The sequence below is a fragment of the Rhinoderma darwinii genome, chromosome 1 (assembly GCF_050947455.1).
Source record: "Rhinoderma darwinii isolate aRhiDar2 chromosome 1, aRhiDar2.hap1, whole genome shotgun sequence".
Lineage (NCBI taxonomy): Eukaryota > Metazoa > Chordata > Amphibia > Anura > Rhinodermatidae > Rhinoderma > Rhinoderma darwinii.
Window position 1 is genome coordinate 190,981,235 of NC_134687.1, and position 21,973 is coordinate 191,003,207.

The 21,973-nt window shown below is 41.8% G+C and overlaps 1 long non-coding RNA gene across 1 annotated transcript in view; it reads left to right on the top strand.

Annotated features, from left to right (window-relative positions):
* LOC142738714 (uncharacterized) overlaps positions 1-21,973 on the top strand; it is a 99,946-nt gene that overhangs the window by 49,839 nt on the left and 28,134 nt on the right. The window contains exon 4 of the long non-coding RNA XR_012880598.1: positions 5,180-5,224. This is a non-coding gene — a long non-coding RNA (uncharacterized LOC142738714). The remainder of the gene's footprint in view (positions 1-5,179; positions 5,225-21,973) is intronic.

The window sequence follows — 21,973 nt, forward strand, 5'->3', positions numbered from 1 at the left end:
ATGATCATCTGCATGAATTCCTAGGACTTCTATATGAGAAATAATATTCACATTGGGTAATGAAGTCATAAATTGTAGTACATAGGGAATAATATGTTGCCAATGAATCAATCAGACCCATTTAACATATTAACTGCAGTGCACCATTATTAAACACATTGTGTTTGATGTACTGTACTAAAAAGAGTTATACAGTGCCTACCAAAAGTTCCGGAACATCCTCATAACTTTTGAACGGCTTGAGGTAGAGGGTTGAAATTTGGTGGAATTTAATGGTGTCATAAATTCTACTAGTTAACGCCCCAAAAAAACACCCCCACCCCATTGAGGGCGGTGGGGTGGACGGGGGCAGAAAAATCTTAAATGGCACGGTGGGTCAAGTGGGGGCTCATTTGAAAGCTCTTTTCAATACCAAAACAATGCTGCAAACTATTTTGAGATATGATTTTTGTTTAGCTGAGATATTTAACGTTAAAATTATAATCTTCGTTATCGTCTACTGCCGGAGTTAGCATTGCCCAAAATGTACCGCGCGGAGGACGCATGGTCAGATTTACATCTCATTGGGATTAATGTGAGTCCCCTTGCCTTTCACTTTTGCGTGTGTGTGTGTGTGTGTGTGTGTGTGTGTGTGTGTGCGCGCGCACGTGCACATGTGTGCGTTTGTACACAGCCCGAGATAAGGACCCCGGGGTTCTTCATTCCCCTGGTATTTAACGACTCCAAACCCTCTCTGCGCTGTGTGTGTGTTGTCCGGCCAACCAAAGCAAAACTGAAGACATGTATTATGTGCATTAGTACAAACATAACAATTACTGTATTAAATCAAATGTTCGAACTGATGTCCTTCAACAACTTGACAGTGTCCTAAGCGAGCGTAAAATGTGTCGATAACGTTATTTATAACCTCTGGTGTGATTGAATTCGAAATGTTCACTATTCTTTCCCGCAGCTCGTCTAAGTTTGTGATCCTAGTCTCATAGACTTTACTTTTTAAAAAACCCCTGTAAAAAAAAGTCTAATGGGGTCAGATCTGGTGATATTGGTGGCCAATTTTCGTGCCTCTTCTACCAATCCATTGATCAGGAAAATTATCATTCAGTAGATTTCGAGCTTGCAGAGAAAAATGAGCCGGAGCTCCATCCTGCTGATACCAAACATTGCGTAAAGCTTCTCCAGCAATATTTTGAATAGTTGGTACCACTTGGTTTCTTAGCAAATTGCAGTAATTTTCTGCATTTATGTTTCCATCAATGAAAAACGGTCCTACAATATGATTGAGCAATACCTTAACCCTCTGAGTAGCTGGGAGACATATGGGCAATTCTGGTAGGAGTCAGATACCATCTAAGATGTATTTTTTTCAACTCCCAATGGTTAACACATTTTGAATTTTCGGCGCCCAGTTAGCAGCCTTAATCCATTGTTCTATCCCTAGAGTATTTTTAACCTTTCCTGATGAGGTCAAATTTTGCATTGCTCTAAGGTATATATTATTTCTTATTCCACTCTAACAGCCTTCATGTATGTATTTATACAGACAAGAACTACATATAAGGTCTGATCTGGACCAACACAAGCAACTAAATGTAGCCCTTTGAATTTATACAGGCTTAATGGATTTCCATTATAACCTGTCAGTGTCAAAATATGGCTTCTCTAAACATTATATCTCTGTAACCAAACAGTCACTATAAGAGCACATTCAGACGTGGCGGAATTGCTGTTGAATTCTGCTGCGGACCGTCTGCAGTGGAATTCTGCTACAGCCGTTTTTTACATTTGCTTCTATACATATTTAGGACACTTAGTTCAGACGTTGCGGATAATAACTGTGCGGAAATTAGACTGCAGTGCAGAATTTTCCCTCCGCAGCATGCTCATTATGTTGCAGAGAAGTAGCAGAATTACACTGCGTATTTCAGCATTTGAATTGCAAAGGCTGAAATCTGCAGCAAGTCCGCTGTGATATCCACAACATCTGAATTACCTGTCAAATATGAAAATGTTGCTGCAAATTCGCAACAAATCTGAAGCAACATTTTCAGCGGAAAAATACTGCCACGTCTGAATGTGCCCTAATGGTCATAGTCGCAGTGACCCCTGCCACCAAAGAAATAAGAGAATAAACTTTTGTTCAAGGGGTATTCCAGCAAAAAACATGTATGGCATGCCTATTGGAAATGCCTTAAATGTCTGATATGTAGGGTTCCCACCTCCAGTATATAAATCCAAATTAAAATCAATATGTCTTAAAGGGGTTATCCAATACTTTTTTTTTTAATCACTGCAACGCTTCTCAATTTATCTATTAACCCCTTCCCGACATCCGCCGTGTATATATATACGGCGCACGCCGGGTGGGGGAGTATGGAGAGGGCTCACGTGCTGAGCCCCCTCAATAGAGCCTGTGTGTTAGAGCCAACACTTCCGGGTAACAAGCGGGATTGCGCTTGTTTAACCCGTTAAATGCCATGGTCAATAGCGACCGCAGCATTTAAATGACTAAAAACATGTCACGTTCCAACGGCCTCCCCCTGCGGCGTGATTGGAGGATGCCGTTGGTTGGCATAGCAGCCTGGGGGCCTGATGAAGGCCCCCAGGTCCGCCATCTTTGTACTGGCTCTAGCAGGGCTTCATAAAAGAATGTCAGCATCACGATATACTGCAATACATTAGTATTGCAGCATATCATGCAAGCGATCTAACGATCGCTGGTTAAAATCCCCTAAGGGGACAAGTAAAAAAAGTAAAAAACAGTAAAATAAAGTTTTTTTAATTAAAGTAAAAAAAAAATAAAAAAAATTAAAAGTAAAAAAAAAAAAACCTTTTCACATTTTCCCTCAAACACAATGCAAAAAACAATGAAAAGCTAACATAACTGGTATCGACACATCCATAAAAGTCTGAATTATTACAATAAATCATTATTTAGTCCGCACGGTGAACACCGTAAAAAATAAAAAAATAAAAATATCAGAATTGTTGTTTTTGGTCACTTCAAAAAAATTAAATGAAAAGTGAGCAAAAAGTCCCATGTACCCCAAATGGTACCAATATAAACTACAGCTCGAGACACAAAAAATAAGCCCTCATACTGCTAAATCGACGGAAAAATAAAAAAGTTATGTTTTTTTTTCTCATTTCCCACTGCATTATATGGTACAAAATGGTGCTGTGAAAATCTACAACTCGTCCCGCAAAAAACAAGCCCTCGTACAGCAATATTGATGGAAAAATAAAAAAAGTTAGGGTATTTGGAAGGTGGGGAGGAAAAAAATCGTAATTTGACCCCAGAGCCAGAGTTCCAGAGCAGAGCAGAGTAAGGGCGGGTTCACACATAGCGGAATTTCACTTAAATTCCGCTGCGGACACTCCGCAGCGTTAATCCGCAGCGGAGCCGTTTCTCCATTGACTTTCACTTTAATTTAGCAGTGTTCGTTTACACGATGCGTACAATTCCGCTGCGGAGCATAGGCTGCGGAGCGGAATTTGGTGTCCGCAGCATGCTCTGTCTGTTGCGGAGCAGTGGCGGACTGGTTGCGGACTCATGGCGGAATTTCTCCATTGACTTCAATGGAGAGTCAAAATTCCGCAATGAAGTCCGCAGATCTTATGTGTGCTGCGGAGCGTATTGTTTTTACTACCATGACATTTCTTCATTCTGGCTGGACCTATGTATTTCTAGGTCTACAGCCAGACTGAGGAAGTCAATGGGGCTCCCGTAATGACGGGAGCGTTGCTAGGAGACGTCTGTAAATAGTCACTGTCCAGGGTGCTGAAAGAGTTACGCGATCGGCAGTAACTGTTTCTGCACCCGGGACAGTGACTACCGATCTCAATATACATGTATCTGTAAAAAAAAATATAAGTTCATACTTACCGAGAACTCCCTGCGTCTGTCTCCAGTCCGGCCTCCCAGGATGACGTTTCAGTGTAAGTGACGGCTGCAGCCAATCACAGGCCAAGCACAGGCTGCAGCGGTCACATGGACTGGAGCGTCATCCAGGGAGGTCGGGCCGGATGCCGAAAGAGGGACGCGTCACCAAGACAACGGGCGGTAAGTATGAATTTCTTTGACTTTCACTAGGGAAAGTGCTGTCCCTTCTCTCTATCCTGCACTGAATAGGGAGAAGAGAAGCACTTTTCCTGCAGTCCGCAGCGGCCAGTCCGCATCAATTTTCTGCACATTTTGTGCAGATCCGCTGCAGAATCTGCAACGCAGATTCTGTGCGGCATTGATGCGGACAGTTGCGGAGGAATTCCGCCATGTGTGGTCATGCCCTAATAGTATAGGCTCTGCTCCGGAACTGTGTGGAATCCCCTGACATCACTGCCCATATTTAGACAGTGCTGTCTTGTGAGAGCAAATGGCTATTGACATCTGATTTCTTCTGATAGTTTCTGTTCCTCTGCTATGGGGAGAAAATTACACGCAGGTGCTGTGATAGCGCAGGAGTGGGCATGGGGTGGTAAACATTGCTAGTGTAGAAACCACGCATGCTCAGAGACTAGCAGTGTTTACCACGCATGCTCAGAGACTAGCAGTGTTTCTCTCCCCTAGCAGCAAACCAGAAACTATCAGAAGAAAGTGAGTATCCGGTCCACCACTTCCCTCAATGTACTGTGATTTCAGAAATGACGTACCCGTACATTGAGCAAGCCAAAAAAATGGAACGCAGATCATGGACGGGCTAGCGCCGGAAGTAAGGATTTTGCTACTGGAGACGCATCACGTGACCAGCGCTGGAATCGGGTGTTAGAAGATGAAATCAAAACGTAAGTATATTACAAATTACATTACTTTCATATGTGAAATAGAAATTAGTTAATTGCTTCCGGAAAACCTCTTTAAATCACTATCTAATAGAAAAAGGCTGTAATCTCATTGAGATACAGTAGGTCAACAAAACAATGTTAATCAAAACTTATCAGTTTACATGCTAATAATGAAAAATGATAGATAATAATAATTTATAATCAAGTAAACTTGAATATTGTGTTGTTAAATATTAAAGTAAGAAATAATTCTTCTTAGATTCATAACACATTTCTTATTTGTAACAGAATTAAAATTAACTTGTGAATCTAATTGTATTTCTGCTTGGTTAAACTCTGGCTTTGGTACCAAGAATTAAAGTCTAATGTCTCTTGCCTCTTTATTCCTTTCCTTCATTAGAGAAATGACTGTCTGCAGACAAAATCTTCAACTCTGTCATCTTTGGTAATATATTTCCTTGGCAGGACCTGGACATTAGCATTAGTGGACACTATCATCAATCTATGTTGAAATAATCTAGTTTAGCTTTTTACAGAGCACTATGGAAGAATCATCCCAAATATTAAAGGGTTTTATAACTTGAAATTTTTTTAAAGGACACACTTTTTTATATACTGCAAAACTATGGTCCTTAAATTCTGACCTTGATTAACATGGTTGGAAATTTTCAGAGTTTGAAAATAATATGGTCTCTGCTAGTTTAATCATACTGATAACATGTAAAAAAAAATAACAACCTGTAAGGCCACTCGTATCACTAGTAGCATTACAGTATATTGCACACATATACTGTATGTTAAGTATAATTCACCAACATAGTTAAAGTAGATCTTGCCCTGTAACCTAAATCAACTAATAACATGATTGTGTGCTATTGACAAGAATGATAAGTTATCTTTTTAAATTCTAGAAACATTTTTGTCAAATATTTCTTACACTCAGAACTGTTTTATGTTACAATACATAAACATAAAGATGCTTTCTATTTTCATTTTTATCATATCATCACCATAATTCTGGATTATAATCACTAATCTAATCTGCATAACTGATATATGTGTATGTGTATATATATATATATATATATATATATATATATATATATATATATATACACAGATTTTCTATTTTTTTATAGGTAATCAATTTATAATGACAAAGAATAAAATAAAATATGTTAGAAGCAGCAGGTCTGTTTCTGCAGGATTGTCATCTCCTAGCTATTGTTATAGACAACTGCAGCACAGCTGATTCATCAGTGCAGGTCAGAAGACCACACTGATGTGAGCCACTGATGCTCATTTGGAGAGAGCAAACTGAGTGGTCTGCCTCTCCTTAAGAATTACTGGCTTCAGTGGTATAGTGGAGGTGATGGCGTATGCTACATGTGTTTGCTTTATGCTTTTCTGTACTCAAGACCATTGACCTGTGTAAACAAGGTTGTGATCAACTGTTATGTTCTGTGGGTATGTGGATACACTGGGCCATACCGCTGTAGCGGGATAGCAGCTGGCCAAACAGAGTACCAAGTCAATGTCTATAGTTCGAGTAAGGGTACCTGTGGTAGCTCAGACAGTAGCGATGGTTAGGCTCAGATGGGAACTTAGCAGCAGACGTGGTGTAATACAGCAGACGTGATCGGTGACACAACACGACTCCTACTCTCTAAGGCACAGGAACAAGGTAGCACGGGATACAGGATACAGGTAGCAGGAACGGGAACGCTGGGAACTGGAAAACACTAAGGGACCATTTGCAAAGACTAACACGGGTAAACACAACTACGCTCAGGCAATGAAGAAAGGGGTAGGGCCCTTCTTATAGTCCAGGGTGAGTATGGGCTAATTCGGAGATTGTTTTCTCATGAGATATTTTTTTTTTATGTTAGTGGTAAAATTTGGTCAATATATTCAGTGTTTATTTGTGAAAAATAGCAAAATGTAGAGATTTATTTTTTTTTAAAAATAGAATTTTTCTGAATTTAAATGCATCTGCTTGTAAGACAGAGGGTTATACTACCCAAAATAGTTACTAGTTCACATTTCCCATATGTCTACTATATGTTGGCATAATTTTTTGAACATTCTTTCTTTTTTTCTAGGACGTTACAAGGCTTAGAACATAAGCAGCAATTTCTCATATTTTGAATAAAATGTCAAAAGCCTCTTTTTTTTTTAGGTACAAGTTCAGTTCTAAAGTAGCTTTGAGGGGTCTATATATTAGAAACCCCCATAAAACACCCCATTTTGGAAACTTGACCCCTCAAAGTATTCAAAACAGCATTTAGAAAGTTTATTAACCCTTTAGATGTTTCACAGAAATTTAAAGCAAAGCAGAGGTAAAATTTACAAATGTCATTTTTTTGTCAGAAAATCCTTTTTATAATTTTTTTTTTCTGTAGAACCGAAGGTTTTACCAGAGAAACGCAACTCAATACTTATTGCCTAGATTCTTCCGTTTTGAGAAATATCCCACATGTGGCCCTAGTGTGGCAATAGACTGAAGCACAGGCCTCCAAATCAAAGGAGCACCTAGTGGATTTTGAGGCCTCCTTTTTATTAGGCACCATGTCCGGTTTGAAGTCTTGTGGTGCCAAAACAGTGGAAAAGCCCCAAAAGTGATGCTATTTGGCAAACTACACCCCTCAAGGAACTTATCGAAGGGTATAGTGGGCACTTAGATCCCACAGGTTTTTTTTGCTGCATTTTGTGAAATTAGGCTGTGCAATTGAAAATCTAATTTTTCTGATAAAAGGTACGAATTTAAAATTTTGACAAGGACTACAGTACTAAAGGAGAAAAAGCACCCCAACATTTGTAACGCAATTCCTCTCGAATACGGCAATACCCCATATGTGGGCATAAACTGCTGGTTGGACAAACGACAGGGCTCAGAAAGGCAGGAGTGTTATTTGGCATGTAAATTTTGCTGGATTGGTTTCTGGTGCCATGTCGCATTTGCAGAGCTTCTGAGATACCAGTACAGGGGGAAACCCCTTTAAAGTGACCCCATTTTCGAAATTAGACCCCTTGAAGAATTCATTGTAGTTTTCATGGGGTGCATGCGACTTTTTGATCTGTTTTTATTCTATTTTTAGGTGGCGCGGTGACTAAAACAATTCTACTATTGTTTTTTATTTCTTTTTTTTTACATCATTCACTGTGCACTATAAATGAGATATTCACTTTATTCTGTGGGGTGATATGATTGCGGCAATACCAAATGGTATTTGGTTTCGTTCTTTTTATGCCTTATGGCGTTTGCAGAATAAAATACTTTTTATAAAAAAAACATTTTCTTTTTGTGTTGCCTTATTCTAAGAGCCATAACTTTTTTATTTTTACATCAAAAAAGCCGTGTGAGGACTTGTTTTTTGCGTAACAAATGGTAGTTTCAAACATTACCATTTTTAGGTACATTCAACTTTTTGATCTCTTTTTATTCCATTTTTTGGGAGGGGAAGTGACCCAAAAATTGTGATTCTGGTATGGTTTATTAATATTTTCTTTTATGGCGTTCACCATGCTGGATAGATAACAAAATAATTTTGTAGTTCAGGCCGTTACGGACGCCGCGATAGCAATTATGTATAGTTTATTTGTTTATCTATTTTTATGAATAATAAAGGACTGATTAGGGAAAAAGGGGGATTTTTACTTTTTATTACTTTTAAAACTTTTTTTTTATTTTTACACAACTTTGCTTTTACTTTTTTACTTTGTCCCACTAGGGGACTTGAGGGCAGGAGGCCCTGATCGCAATTCTAACACACTGCACTACATGCATAGTGCAGTGTATTAGAGTTGTCAGCTACTCACTGACAGCAAGCATAGTGGGTCCTGACTTGGTCAGGACCCACTAGGCTTCCGTAGATGGCATAGCCGGAGGCCATTATTAGGCCTTCAGTTACCATAGCCACCATCGCCGCTCGCTATCATGTTGCGGGCCGTCGATGGTGGTTTAACTCCTAAGAAGCCACGATCGCTATTGAACGCAACTTCTAAGGGGTTAATAAACGGGGACACCGCAATCGGTCCCCGCTGAAGGAGCTGCGGCAACTGCTGTATGAGACAGCAGTTGTCACAGCTCCTGTATGTGCCAGGAGGACGGCCGAAATGGCGGATCCTCCCGTGACGTACTATTAGGTCATGGAGCGCGAGCGATGCAGTTACCATTACCTAATAGTAGGATCAGGATCGAGTTAATGTTATTAAAAACTTGGCAAGTGGGTTGCTAGGTCAAACATTTTAAAAGACATATCTGAATATGTCAAGGTGACTGTTTGAAATGTGTTCTTTTACATCCATGTTTTCTACAGTACTCACTTTTTTCTTGTATCCGCTGATATTATAAAAATGTGCTTTTCTTTGTTGAATATATTCTATCAACTGCAAGAAAATGTAAAATGACTCTAATGTTACAAAAGATTCTTTGAAAGAGTGAAATCAAAACACAACTGAGGCTCTCAATCCGCAATATTTAATTGGATGTTTTCCTTTGTCCATTTAATGAAAACCCGTAAAGAAGGTAAAATAACAGCTTGACGTATGCGCTTTTATGCCCAATCTTTAATTTCTCACGTACAATGGAAAGGCTTTATCTATGCATTTAATACACCATGCACTTAACCTTATTGTCTCTACCAATCTAACTCTGTGGCATGAGATTGTTGGTACACAATACAAGGTGCTACTTTCATTCTTTAGTGTACATTTCATTTTGTTCTGATTTGTCCATTATACAATGTAAAAATACATTATTGATTAGCATAGTTCACTTTATACATAAACTAAATTATAGTATCTATCTATCTATCTATCTATCTATCTATCTATCTATCTATCTATCTATCTATCTATCTATCTATCTATCTATCTAATATCTATCTATCTATCTTTCTAATATCTAGCTATCTATCTAGCAAAGTTATCCACAAAAAACAAATTGCTAACAAAATTAAAATGGTTCCCAAAGATGCCAAAAAGGAAAAAATCTGATAATATTGGCCCTCGTAAAGATGACCATGGGAATATGATTGTAGAGGACAAAGGCAAAGCTGAAATATGAGACACATACTTTTTCTCGGTGTTCACTGATGAGCTGCCAGCGCCAGATATTCAGGGGGACAGTAATAAAGGTTCCCCACCCAATAATACCTGCTTAACACAGGAAGAAGTACAGCTGTGTCTGAGCAAATTAAATATTGAACTCAGTAATGGACAGACCATTGTATCTCATCTTCTTAGACCCTCTTGTAACAGGATCAGTGCCACAGGATTGGAGGACAGTTGATGTTGTACCAATATTTAAGAAGGGTAAGAATGTGGAACCGAGCAACTACCGTCTAGTAAGTCTGACATCTGTGGTATGTAAAATATTTGAGTGTGTTCTAAGAGATGAACTGCAAAAGTATGTAGCGGAGAAAAGTCTAATAACTGATAACCAGCATGGATTCATGAAAAACAGGTCGTGCCTAACCAACATGCTCGGTTTCTATGAGAAGCTGAGTGCAAATCTGGATGTTGGTCATGCGGCTGATGTGATTTATTTGGTTTTTGCAAAAGCATTTGATACTGTTCCACACAACAGTCTTGTTCTGAAGCTACTGAGGCAGGTACTGGGGGACCATATATGCAAGTGGGTAAAGAATTGGTTAAGGGACAGAAAACAAAGCGTTGTTACAAATTGAACTTACTCAAAATGGGCTGAAGTCAGCAGTGGGGTACCACAAGTATCGGTGTTAGGCTCAATTCATTTTAGTCTCTTTATTAATGACCTTGTGGATGGGATTGATAGTAAGTGTGTCAGGTTTTGTTGACGATACAAAACTTTATAGAGTACTTAAGACTCACCTTGACTATAAAATATTACAGAAAGACCTGGATAAGCTGGCAGCATGGGCAAAAACATGGCAGATTAAATTTAATGTCGATAAATTTAAAGTAATGCACTTAGGGCGCAATAATAGTATTAATGCATATACATTAAATACAATAAAACTGTGGATAACGGAACAAGAGAAGGATCTGGGTATTCTGGTAACAAAAATAAGCTAAGCAACAGTACTCAATGTCAAGCAGCAGCTTCAAAAGCAAATAGGATTTTAGGGTGTATAAAAAGAGAGATAAAAACCCGGGTTTCAAATGTAATATTACCCCTCTTTAAATCCCTTGTAAGGCCACATCTTGAATATGGAATTCAGTTTGGGCTCCAAATTGTGAAAATGATATAGGAGAAATGGGGAGGGTTCAAAGGCTGATGACTAGACTATTAAATGGGAAGGGAGGTGAACTTTACAATGAAAGGCTAGAGAAGGCTAGAGAAATTGGGATTGTTCAGCTTGGAAAACAAGACACCTTAGAGGTGGTCCTATTAACATGCAAACATATGTGTGTGGCCAATACAAATAACTAGCACTTGATCTGTTCTTTACAAGGACTCTACAATGGACCAGGGGAAATTCATTGCATGTGGAAGAAAGACGTTTCAGACATCAATACAGTTAGAGTAGTCAATCTATTGAATTCCCTACCCCAAGAGGTAGTAATGGCAGATAATATATCAGCATTTAAAAAAAGGCTAGATGATTATTTTCTGACAAATGGCATTGAGGGTTATAATTAATCAATGAATGATGTGTAATTTATTGAGAAAGGTTAAACTTCATGAAAATGTGTATTTTTCAACCTATGTAACTCTATCTATCTATCTATCTATCTATCTATCTATCTATCTATCTATCTATCTATCTATCTATCTATCTATCTATCTATCTATCTATCTATCTATCAAGGATCTGCCAGACACAGCTTCTGTGAGACCCTGGCTCAGCAAATGCAGGGCCTCTCCCTATAGGCCCAAGCCCTGGCTCAGAGGGGCAACCAGCGTGATGCTACCCTGGTAGTGCCCCCCACCTCGCCTCTTGAACCCCACCTCAAGTTGCCTGACCGGTTCTCAGGGGACCGGAAGACTTTTTTTCTCCTTTCGGGAGAGTTGTAGGCTCTATTTCCGTCTGAGGCCCCACTCGTCAGGTTCTAAGAGCCAGCGTGTGGGTATAATTATGTCCCGGCTCCAGGACGGGCCCCAAGAATGGGCCTTCTCCCTGGCTCCTGTCGCCCCTGAACTTTCCTCTGTTGGTCTTTTTTTTTCTGCTCTCGGGCTCATATATGACGAGACTGACAAGATTGCCTTTGCCGAGAGTCAGCTGGTGACCATACGTCAGGGTAAGAGACCCGTTGAGGAGTACTGTTCTGACTTTAGGAAGTAGTGTGTAGCTTCTCGGTGGAATGACCCTGCCTTGAGGTGCCAGTTTAGATTGGGTCTGTCAAACGCCCTGAAAGAGCAGTTAGTTAGCTATCCCTCTTCAGACTCTCTAGATCAGGTTATGGCTTTAGCGGTACGTCTTGACTGACATCTCAGGGTACGACGACTTGAACGTTTTTGTGCTTTCTCCTCTGGCTCCCCCATGATGGCGCCCTAGGTTCCGTTGCTTCATTCTTCCACGGAAAACTCGGGTGAACCAATGCAACTCGGGGCATCCGTATCTCCCCAACAACGTAGAGAGCTCCGCAGGAAGAATGGTCTCTGCGTCTACTGTGGGGATGACAAGCATCAAGTGAACAACTGTCCTAGGCGTAAGAATAAGCAGCTGGACTAACTTCCACGCCTAAGTGACCATCGGGGAGGTCACTTGGGCACAAAGGTATTTCCCCTAAATATGAAACCTAATAAGATCTTGCTTCCCTTTCAGGTCTCTTTTGAGGGTAGGTCTGATACCGGCAGTGCCTTCGTGGATTCAGGGTCTTCTGCTAATATCATGTCTGTGGAATTTGCTATGTCTCTAGCTATGCCATTGATTGATTTGCCTAAACCTGTCCCGGTAGTGGGTATCGACTCCACTCCACTTGCTAATGGTTATTTTACGGATCACACCCCTGTTTTTGAACTCCTTGTTGGCTTCATGCATTTGGAGCAGTGCTCTGTACTGGTGATGCAGGGATTATCATCCGATTTGGTTTTAGGCCTTCCCTGGTTGCAGATGCATAATCCCACGTTTAACTGGAATACTGGGGATCTTACCAAATGGGGTAATGAATGCATGACGTCATGTTTTTCTGTTAATTCTATTTCTCTCCCTGAGGAGGTGAACACTCTACCTGAGTTTATTCAGGACTTCGCTGATGTTTTTTCTAAAAAGGCCTCCGAAGTGTTACCTCCTCATAGAGAATACGATTGCGCTATCGATTTGGTACCAGGAGCTAAGCTCCCTAAGGGTAGGATATTTAATCTCTCTTGTCCCGAACGTGAAGCCATGAGAGAGTATATCCAGGAATGCCTGGCCAAGGGTTACATGTGCCCCCCTACTTCTCCGGAAGGTGCTGGCTCCTTCTTTGTAGGGAATTAGGATGGTGGTCTTAGGCCGTGCATCGATTACCGAAACTTGAATAAGGTCACTGTAAGGAACAAGTATCCCCTTCCTTTGATTCCTGATCTCTTCAATCAGGTTCAGGGGGCCCAATGGTTCTCTAAGTTTGATCTTCCGGGGGCTTATAACCTTATCCGCATCAGAGAGGGGGATGAGTGGAAGACTGCGTTTAACACGCCCGAAGGTCATTTCGAATACCTCGTCATGCCCTTTGGGTTGTGTAATGCTCCCGCGGTCTTCCATAATTTCATAAATGAGATTTTAAGAGTCTACCTGGGGGTATTTCTTGTAGTGTACCTTGTTGACATACTTGTGTTTTCCAAGGACTGGTCCTCTCACATTGAGCATGTCAGGAAGGTACTCCAGGCCCTTCGGGAAAACAAACTCTTTAGTAAAATCGAAAAATGTGTGTTTGTGGTGCAGGAGATGCAATTTTTGGGTCAAATCCTCACTCCTAATGAATTCCGCACGGACCCTGCCAAGGTTCAGGCTGTGGCTGAATGGGTCCAACCTGCCTCCCCGAAGGCGTTACAGTTCTTCCTGGGGTTTGCTAATTATTACAGGAGATTTATTGCTAACTTCTTGGTCATCGCTAAGCCTCTTATGGATCTTACTCGCAAAGGTGCTGATCTCCTCCACTGGCCTCCGGAGGCGGTCCAGGCTTTTGAGGTCCTTAAGAAGTGCTTTATCTGGGCCCCAGTGCTGATTCAGCCTAACCAAATGGAGCCATTCATCGTGGAAGTTGACGCCTCCGAGGTGGGAGTGGGTGCTGTCTTGTCCCAGGGTACCAGGTCTCTCACCCATCTCTGTCCCTGTGCCTACTTCTCCAGGAAGTTGTCGCTCACTGAGAGTAACTATGACATTGGCAACCGCGAACCCTTAGCCATTAAGTGGGCATTTGAAGAGTGGCGCCACTTTCTGGAGGGGAATAGGCACCAGGTAACAGTCCTTACCGACCACAAGTATCTGGTTTTCCTAGAATCTGCCCGGAGGCTAAACCCGAGACAAGCTCGATGGGCGTTATTTTTTACTAGATTCAACTTTTTCGTCACCTATAGGGCTGGGTCTAAAAATATTAACGCTGATGCGTAGCTTCATGGCCAGCCCTCCTTCGGAGGAAGATACTGCTAGTGTTTTGCCCCCTGGTATAAACATTTCCTCTGTTGATTCTGACTTAGTCTCCGAAATTGCGGCTGATCAAGGTTCAGCTCCCGGGAACCTTCCTTAGAATAAGCTGTTTGTTCCCCTGCAATTCCAGCTAAGGGTACTCAGGGAAAATCATGACTCTGCATTATCTGGCCATCCAGGCATTCCGGGTACCAAGCACCTAATTGCCAGAAACTATTGGTGGCCAGGGTTGCCTAAAGACGTTAAGGCCTACGTCGCTGCTTGTGAAATTTGTGCTAGGTCCAAGACTCCCAGGTCCCGGCCTGCGGGCTTACTATGTTCTTTGCCCATTCCCCAGAGACCTTGGACCCATATCTCCATGGATTTGATCACCGATCTGCCTGCATCTCAAGGCAAGTCGGTGGTGTGGGTTGTAGTAGACCGCTTCCGTAAGATGTGCCACTTTGTGCCCCTCAAGAAGCTACCCAATGCTAAGACGTTAGCTACCTTGTTTGTCAAACACATCCTGCGTCTCCATGGGGTTCCTGTCAATATTGTTTCTGACAGAGGGGTACAATTTGATTCATTGTTTTGGAGAGCTTTCTGTAAAAAATTGGAAATTGATCTGTCCTTCTCCTCGGCCTTCCATCCTGAAACTAATGGCCAAACTGAGAGGACTAATCAGTCTCTAGAACAATATTTAAGTTGTTTTATTTCTGACTGTCAATATGATTGGGTCTCCTTCATTTCCCTCACCGAATTTTCCCTTAATAACCGGGTCAGTAACTCGTCAGGGGTCTCCCCCTTTTTCTGTAATTTTGGGTTTAATCTATGGTTCTCTTCCGTTTCACCTGGTGGTTCCAACAATCCCGAGGTAGATGTCGTTCATCGGGAACTGTGCACAATCTGGGCCCAGGTTCAGAAGAACCAAGAGGCGTCCCAGAGCATACAAAAGACTCAGGCAGATAGAAGACGTTCTGCTAACCCCTTGTTTGTGGTCGGGGATCTGGTGTGGCTGTCTTCAAAAAATTTGCGCCTTAAAGTCCCGTCCAAAAAATTTGCTCCCCGGTATATAGGGCCGTAGAAGGTCATTGAGGTCCTTAACCCTGTCTCCTTCCGACTGGAGTTACCCCCGTCTTTTCGAATACACGACGTGTTTCATGCCTCCCTCCTGAAACGCTGCTCCTCCGGTTCCTGTTTTCACCCCTGAAGGGGTAGAATTCGAGGTGGCCAAGATTGTGGACAGCAGGATGGTCCAAGGCTCCCTCCAGTACCTGGTCCATTGGAGAGGATACGGGCCTGAGGAGAGGACTTGGGTACCCGCCCCGGGATGTTCACGCTGGGGTATTGCTCAGAAGGTTCCATCTTCGGTTCCCCAATAAGCCAGGTCCACCTAGAAAGGGTCCAGTGGCCCCTCATAAAAGGGAGGTACTGTAAAGGATCTGCCAGACACAGCTTCTGTGTCGACGCCCGTGGTTAATCAGTCTGCACCTGCTCCTAGGTTTGATAGAGTGACTCGATCTGCTACCACTCAGGCTGGTAGGCTCAGGAGTGGGAGAACCTATCACAGCCTGGCCAGATGGTTCTAGCTCCCGCCCTCGGCCTATTTATACCTTCATTTCCTGCTTGTCTTTACCTGTGATTCTTTCCTGTTTCCTGGCTCTGCTGCTCCTGCTATTATTATTGACCTTGATTCATTTTGACCCTGGTTTTACTGACTATGCTCCTGCTCTGCGTTTGGTACCTCGTACACTCCTGGTTTGACTCGGCTCGTTCACTACTCCTGTTGCTCACGGTGTTGCCGTGGGCAACTGCCCCATTTCCTTTAGCTTCTGTGTACCCTTGTCTGCTTGTCTGTCGGACACATATTAAGTGTAGGGACAGTCACCCAGTTGTACGCCGTCGCCTAGGACAAGCCGTGCAAGTAGGGTCTCCCTACCCCGTCATTACACTATCTATCTATCTATCTATCTATCTATCTATCTATCTATCTATCTATCTATCTATCTATCTATCTATCTATATACAGGATCTAGCAGCACCTGCAGCGTGTGGGTGCAAGCTCTGAGGGACAGACCAAGTCCCAGATACATAGAAGTAAAAAAATGAGCAGCAACTCCAAATATCAAAGTGAAAAAAGTGGGTACTTTATTGCCCGTGCAACGTTTCAGCTCCGTCCACTGGAGCCTTTCTCAAGCAAGTGCTCACACTCATTTGCTTGAGAAAGGCTCTCGGTGGACGGACCTGAAACGTTGCACGGGCAATAAAGTACCCACTTTTTTTCACTTTGATATTTGGAGTTGCTGCTCATTTTTTTACTTCTATCTATCTGTCTAGCTAATTCAAATCTATCTCATTCAATATATCTATCTACTGTATCTATTTCAAATCTATCTATCATCTATCCATCTTTCTACTCTATCTAACTCAAATCTATCTAAGGCCTCATGCACACTTCCGTTGGCCGTCGCACAACCGTTAATGATGGATCCGTGAAACACAGATGGCTTCAGTGTGCAGTCCGTTGTTTCACGGACCAAAAACGGACCTGTCCTATTTTTGACGGAACGGCCACACGACACCGTTAAAACAACGGAAGTGTGCATGGCCCCATTGAAATGAATGTGTCAGGGTGCTATCCGTTAAAAAAACGGATAGCACCCTGAAGAAAAAAACTGAAGTGGGCATGAGGCCTAATTCACATCCTATCTATCTATCTATCTATCTATCTATCTATCTATCTATCTATCTATCTATCTATCTATCTATCTATCTATCTATCTATCTATCTATCTATCTCTACTATATCTAAGGAGAGATAGATAGATAGATAGATAGATAGATAGATAGATAGATAGATAGATAGATAGATAGATAGATAGATAGATAGATTGATAGATATAGTATGTTATACTATTTTAAAACAATAGGAAATTACACAGATGCATAGATAGCATAGCTGTCTCTTTTTAAACTCTTTGAAAAATCCATTGAAGGACAGAATTGGCAGAATTATTTTCTGTGCAGATTCTGCATTAAACATCGGCAACAAAGTAAAGTACAATGCAAATGGATGTGGTTTTACAAAATCCCATTAATTCATTGCAGAAAAAATCCACTCAGATTTCAGAGCATCCTATGACAAATATGTGACAAAATTATTTTGGTTTTCTTAGCCATATTTGTTTTTTAGAAAGCTGGGTAACAACCAATAGAGGCCCGAGGCAGGACCTAATAGGCTAACTGTCAGATGATGAATGACAGTTACAATACACTGCACTACATAAGTAGTGCAGTGTATTGTACCGGGGATCAGAAGACCAGATCTTCAAGTCCCCAGGTCAGTGTAAAAGAAAAAGTGAAAAAAGTAAAAAAACATGTGAAAGAAAAATAAATAAATAAAAGTTTTAACTAATAAATAAATAATAAAAACAACACTTGCCCTGTTTCCCTGATCAACTCCTATATTATTAGAAAAAAAATGAAAACATGAAAAAAAAACTATACATAATAGGTATCGCCGCGTTCGGAACGGCCTGATCTATAAAGGTGTCACATTATTTTTACCGCACGGTGAACACCCTAAAATGTTTTAATAAAAAACAATGACAGCATTTTGTTTTTTGGTCATCTTGTCTCAAAAAAAATGTAATAAAAAGTGATCAAAAGTTGCAAGTAACGCAAAACGGTACCAATAGAAACTAAAGTTTGTCACGCATAAAACAAGTCCTCCTGCAGCGATATCAACTAAAAAATAAAAAAGTTATGGCTGTCAGAAAATGGCGACACTAAAACATGATTTTTTTTAGAAAAGAGTATTTTTATTGCAGGAACGTAGTGAAACGTAAGAAAACTATATAAATTTGGTGTCACTGTAATCGTATCGCCCCGCAGAATAAAGTTAACATGTTGTTTATACTGCACGGTGAACACTGTAAAAAAAAAAATGGTTGTTTTTTTTGTTTCCTCATTTCCCCAAAAATAAATAGTGATAAAAAAAAAATCGCATGTACCCCAAAATGGAACCAATAAAAATTACAGCTCGTTCCACAAAAAACAAGCCCTCACACAGCTCCATCAATGAAAAAGTAACACGTTATGACTCTCAAAACGCAGTGATGCAAAATGATGCTAAATGATGGCCCAGACTCATTTTTAGGTCCAGTAGAATTTCACTAAATACCCCACATCATCATTTGCTGGACCCCACAGGTGGACCCTGTAGATGCAGCGGAGATGAGGAAATTTTAGGGCCTTGTGCAGCTTATATGGCTAGTGAAGAAGTCAAAGATTAGGCAATACTGGAGTGCAGATATTTTGTATAATACCCAATAAACCCGGCCTGTGCATAAAGGCAGGGGCGTAGCTAGGGGGGGGGGCAGGCGGGGCACTTGCCCCGGGCGCAGTTCAGAGGGGGGCGCCAGCGCCCCCTCCTCCTGCACTATAATTGTACCTGTGTCGCAAGGACACAGGTACAATTAGAAGCAATGAATGACCGGGCACGTTCCGTGCCCGGCCATTCAGCGCCTCTCCACGAATAAAGCGACTGGTACCTTTTGTACCAGTGACGCTTCCGTCGATGAAAGGTGCTGACTGACTGACAGGGAAAGTCATCCTGCCCAGCCAATCAGCGCCTTTCATAGACGCCGCGTTCAACACCCTGGAGACCTGCGCAGAAGAGAGCAGGTCTCCATGGCTGCCGGACGGCGTGGGAGCGGGAATAAGGTGAGTTTGAAATGTTGTTTTTTTTTAATTGTAATAGAAGTGTGCGGCTGTATCTGCGGGGGGGGGAGACGACTTTGTCTACCTACGGGGGGTGTCTATCTACAGGGATGGGCTATATACAGGGGGACTATATCTGCTGGGCTATATACAGGGGGGCTATATCTACAGGGGGACTATATAAAGGGGGACTGTATACAGGGGGACTATATCTGCTGGGCTATATACAGGGGGGCTATATCTACAGGGGAGCTATATACAGGGGGACTATATCTACAGGGGAGCTATATACTGGAGTGGGCTGTCTATAGAGCACCATATACAGGGGTGGGCTATATACAGGGGGACTATATCTACAGGGGGGGGGCTATATACTGGAGTGGGCTGTCTATAGAGCACCATATACAGGGGTGGGCTATATAGTATATAGCCCCCTGTAGATATAGCCCACCGCTGTATATGGTGCTCCATAGATAGCCCACCCCAGTATATAGCCCCCCCTGTAGATATAGTCGCCCTGTATATAGCCCAGCCCTGTAGATATAGCCCCCTGTAGATATATTCCCCCTGTAGATATATTCCCCCTGTAGATATATTCCCCCTGTAGATATATTCCCCCTGTATATAGCCCACCCCTGTATATAGCCCCCCTATGTATAGCCCACCACTGTAGATATAGCCCCCCTGTATATAGCCCCCCTGTGTATATCCCAGCCCTGTGTATAGCCCACCCCTGTATATAGTATCCCACAAATAGCTCCCCCTATAGTGCTCCACAGAAAGCCCACCCCTGTATATAGCCCCCTTGTACATATAGTCCACCCCTGTATATAGTGCTCCACAGATAGCCCACCCTTGTATATAGTATATACAGGGGTGGGCTATCTGTGGAGCACTATATACAGGGGTGGACTATCTAGTGGAGCATTATATACAGGGGTGGACTATATGTACAAGGGGGGGCTATATACAGGGGTGGGCTATCTGTGAAACACTATATACAGGGGTGGACTATATGTACAAGGGGGGGCTATATACAGGGGTGGGCTATTATAATTAGAGGTGCAGTGTATGGCGCTATTATATTTAGGGGCGTAGTATGTGGTATAATGAGAACATTATCTTTGTTTATAGGTGTAGAAATGTTGGAAAAGTGAGAAGCTGAAGACATCTGAGCGGCAAACTGCAGAAATGGGCTGTGACCGGGAGAAGTCATCATAGAGGTCTGGACCCGATGGAGAAAAAGAACTAGAATCTGAGACCGGTGAGTCACTTAATGTAAATGTTTATTCTGCCTCTAATCAGTAATGTAGTCACTGTATGATCTGCAACGAGATGATTATGATAGGATTTATTTTTTGTGAAATGGCATCTCCCAGCATATCCTTACCATTGTTCGGGCCATGCTGGGAGCTGTAGTTTTACGCCGTACAAACCTATACAGCAGGGGTTGCACAGCTGTATTTGTTCTGGGGCTGTATATATGTATCGAGCTTGGTTCTGGTGTTGTGTATAGGACCATATTGCTTGTAAAATGTACAAATAATTTTATGCTCGCGTTACATAAAAAGAAATGACACGTCGATTGGTAGAGAAAACAAACACGGCAAGGGGGAAGAAGAGGTTGGGGGGGCACCAAACTGAATCTTTGCCCCGGGTGCTGGAGAACCTAGCTACGCCTCTGCATAAAGGATTGGTTCAAAGCGCACCACACCAATCCATGGATTATTCATTCACCCCATTATTACATCATCCTATTATGCCCTGATGTACTCCGCCCAGCTTACATATACCCTGATGTACTCCGCCCAGTTTACATATACCCTGATGTACTCCGCCCAGTTTACATATGCCCCCACATTATAAGCTGAAATACCACTAAAACACCAAGCAAAATCTGCTCTTCAAAAGCCAAATGGTGGTCCAACTGAGCCTGGCAGTGTGCCCAAACCGCAATTTATGACCACATATGGGGTAATACTGTATTCTGGAGAACCCGCTTAACAATTTATGGGATGTGTGTCTATGGTGGTACAAGCTGGGCACAACACATTGGGCACTGAAATGGCATATCTGTGGAAAACAGCCATTTTCAATCTGCAACATCTATTGTTTACTCATTTTTGCAAAACACTTGTGCGGTCAAAATTCTCACTAGACCCTTAGATAAATTCTTTGAGTGATCTAGTTTTCAAAATGGGTTAATTTTTCTGGAGTACCACTGTACTGGTACTATAGCTCAATGCAACATGGTGTCAAAAAACGAATCTTGTAAAATCTCCACTCCAAATACAAAATGGCGCTCCTTCCCTTTAGAGCCTTGCTGTGTGTCCAAATAGCAGTTTATGACCACATGTGGGGTATTTCCCTACTCTGGAGATAATGCTTTACAAAGGTTACAGTGCTTCTTCTCTTTTATTTGTTGAGCAAATTAAACATTTTGAACTAATGCTACGTCTTATTGGAAAATAATATAATTTTTCATTTTCACTGCCCATTTGTAATAAAATCTATGAGACACCTGTGGGGTCAAAATGCTCACTACCCCCTAGAAGAATTCCTCAATGGGTGTAGTTTCCCAAATGGAGTCACTTTTGGGGAGTTTCCACTGTACTGGTACCTAAGGGGCTTTGCAAAAGCTACATGGTGCAGAAAAACCAATCCAGCAAAATCTGCTCGCCAAATGGCGCTCCTTCCCTTCTGAGCCCTGATGTGTATTCATACAGTGGTTTATTACCACATATGGTATTTCCGTACTCTGGAGAAGTTGCTTTGCAAATGATACAGTGCTTTTTTTCCTTTATTTGATGAGAAAATGAAACATTTTGACCTAAAGCTACATCTAAGTGAAAAAAATAATATTTTTTCATTTTCACTGCCCAATTCTAATGAAATCTATGAAATACCTGTGTGGTCAAAATGAATTCCTCTAGGGGTGT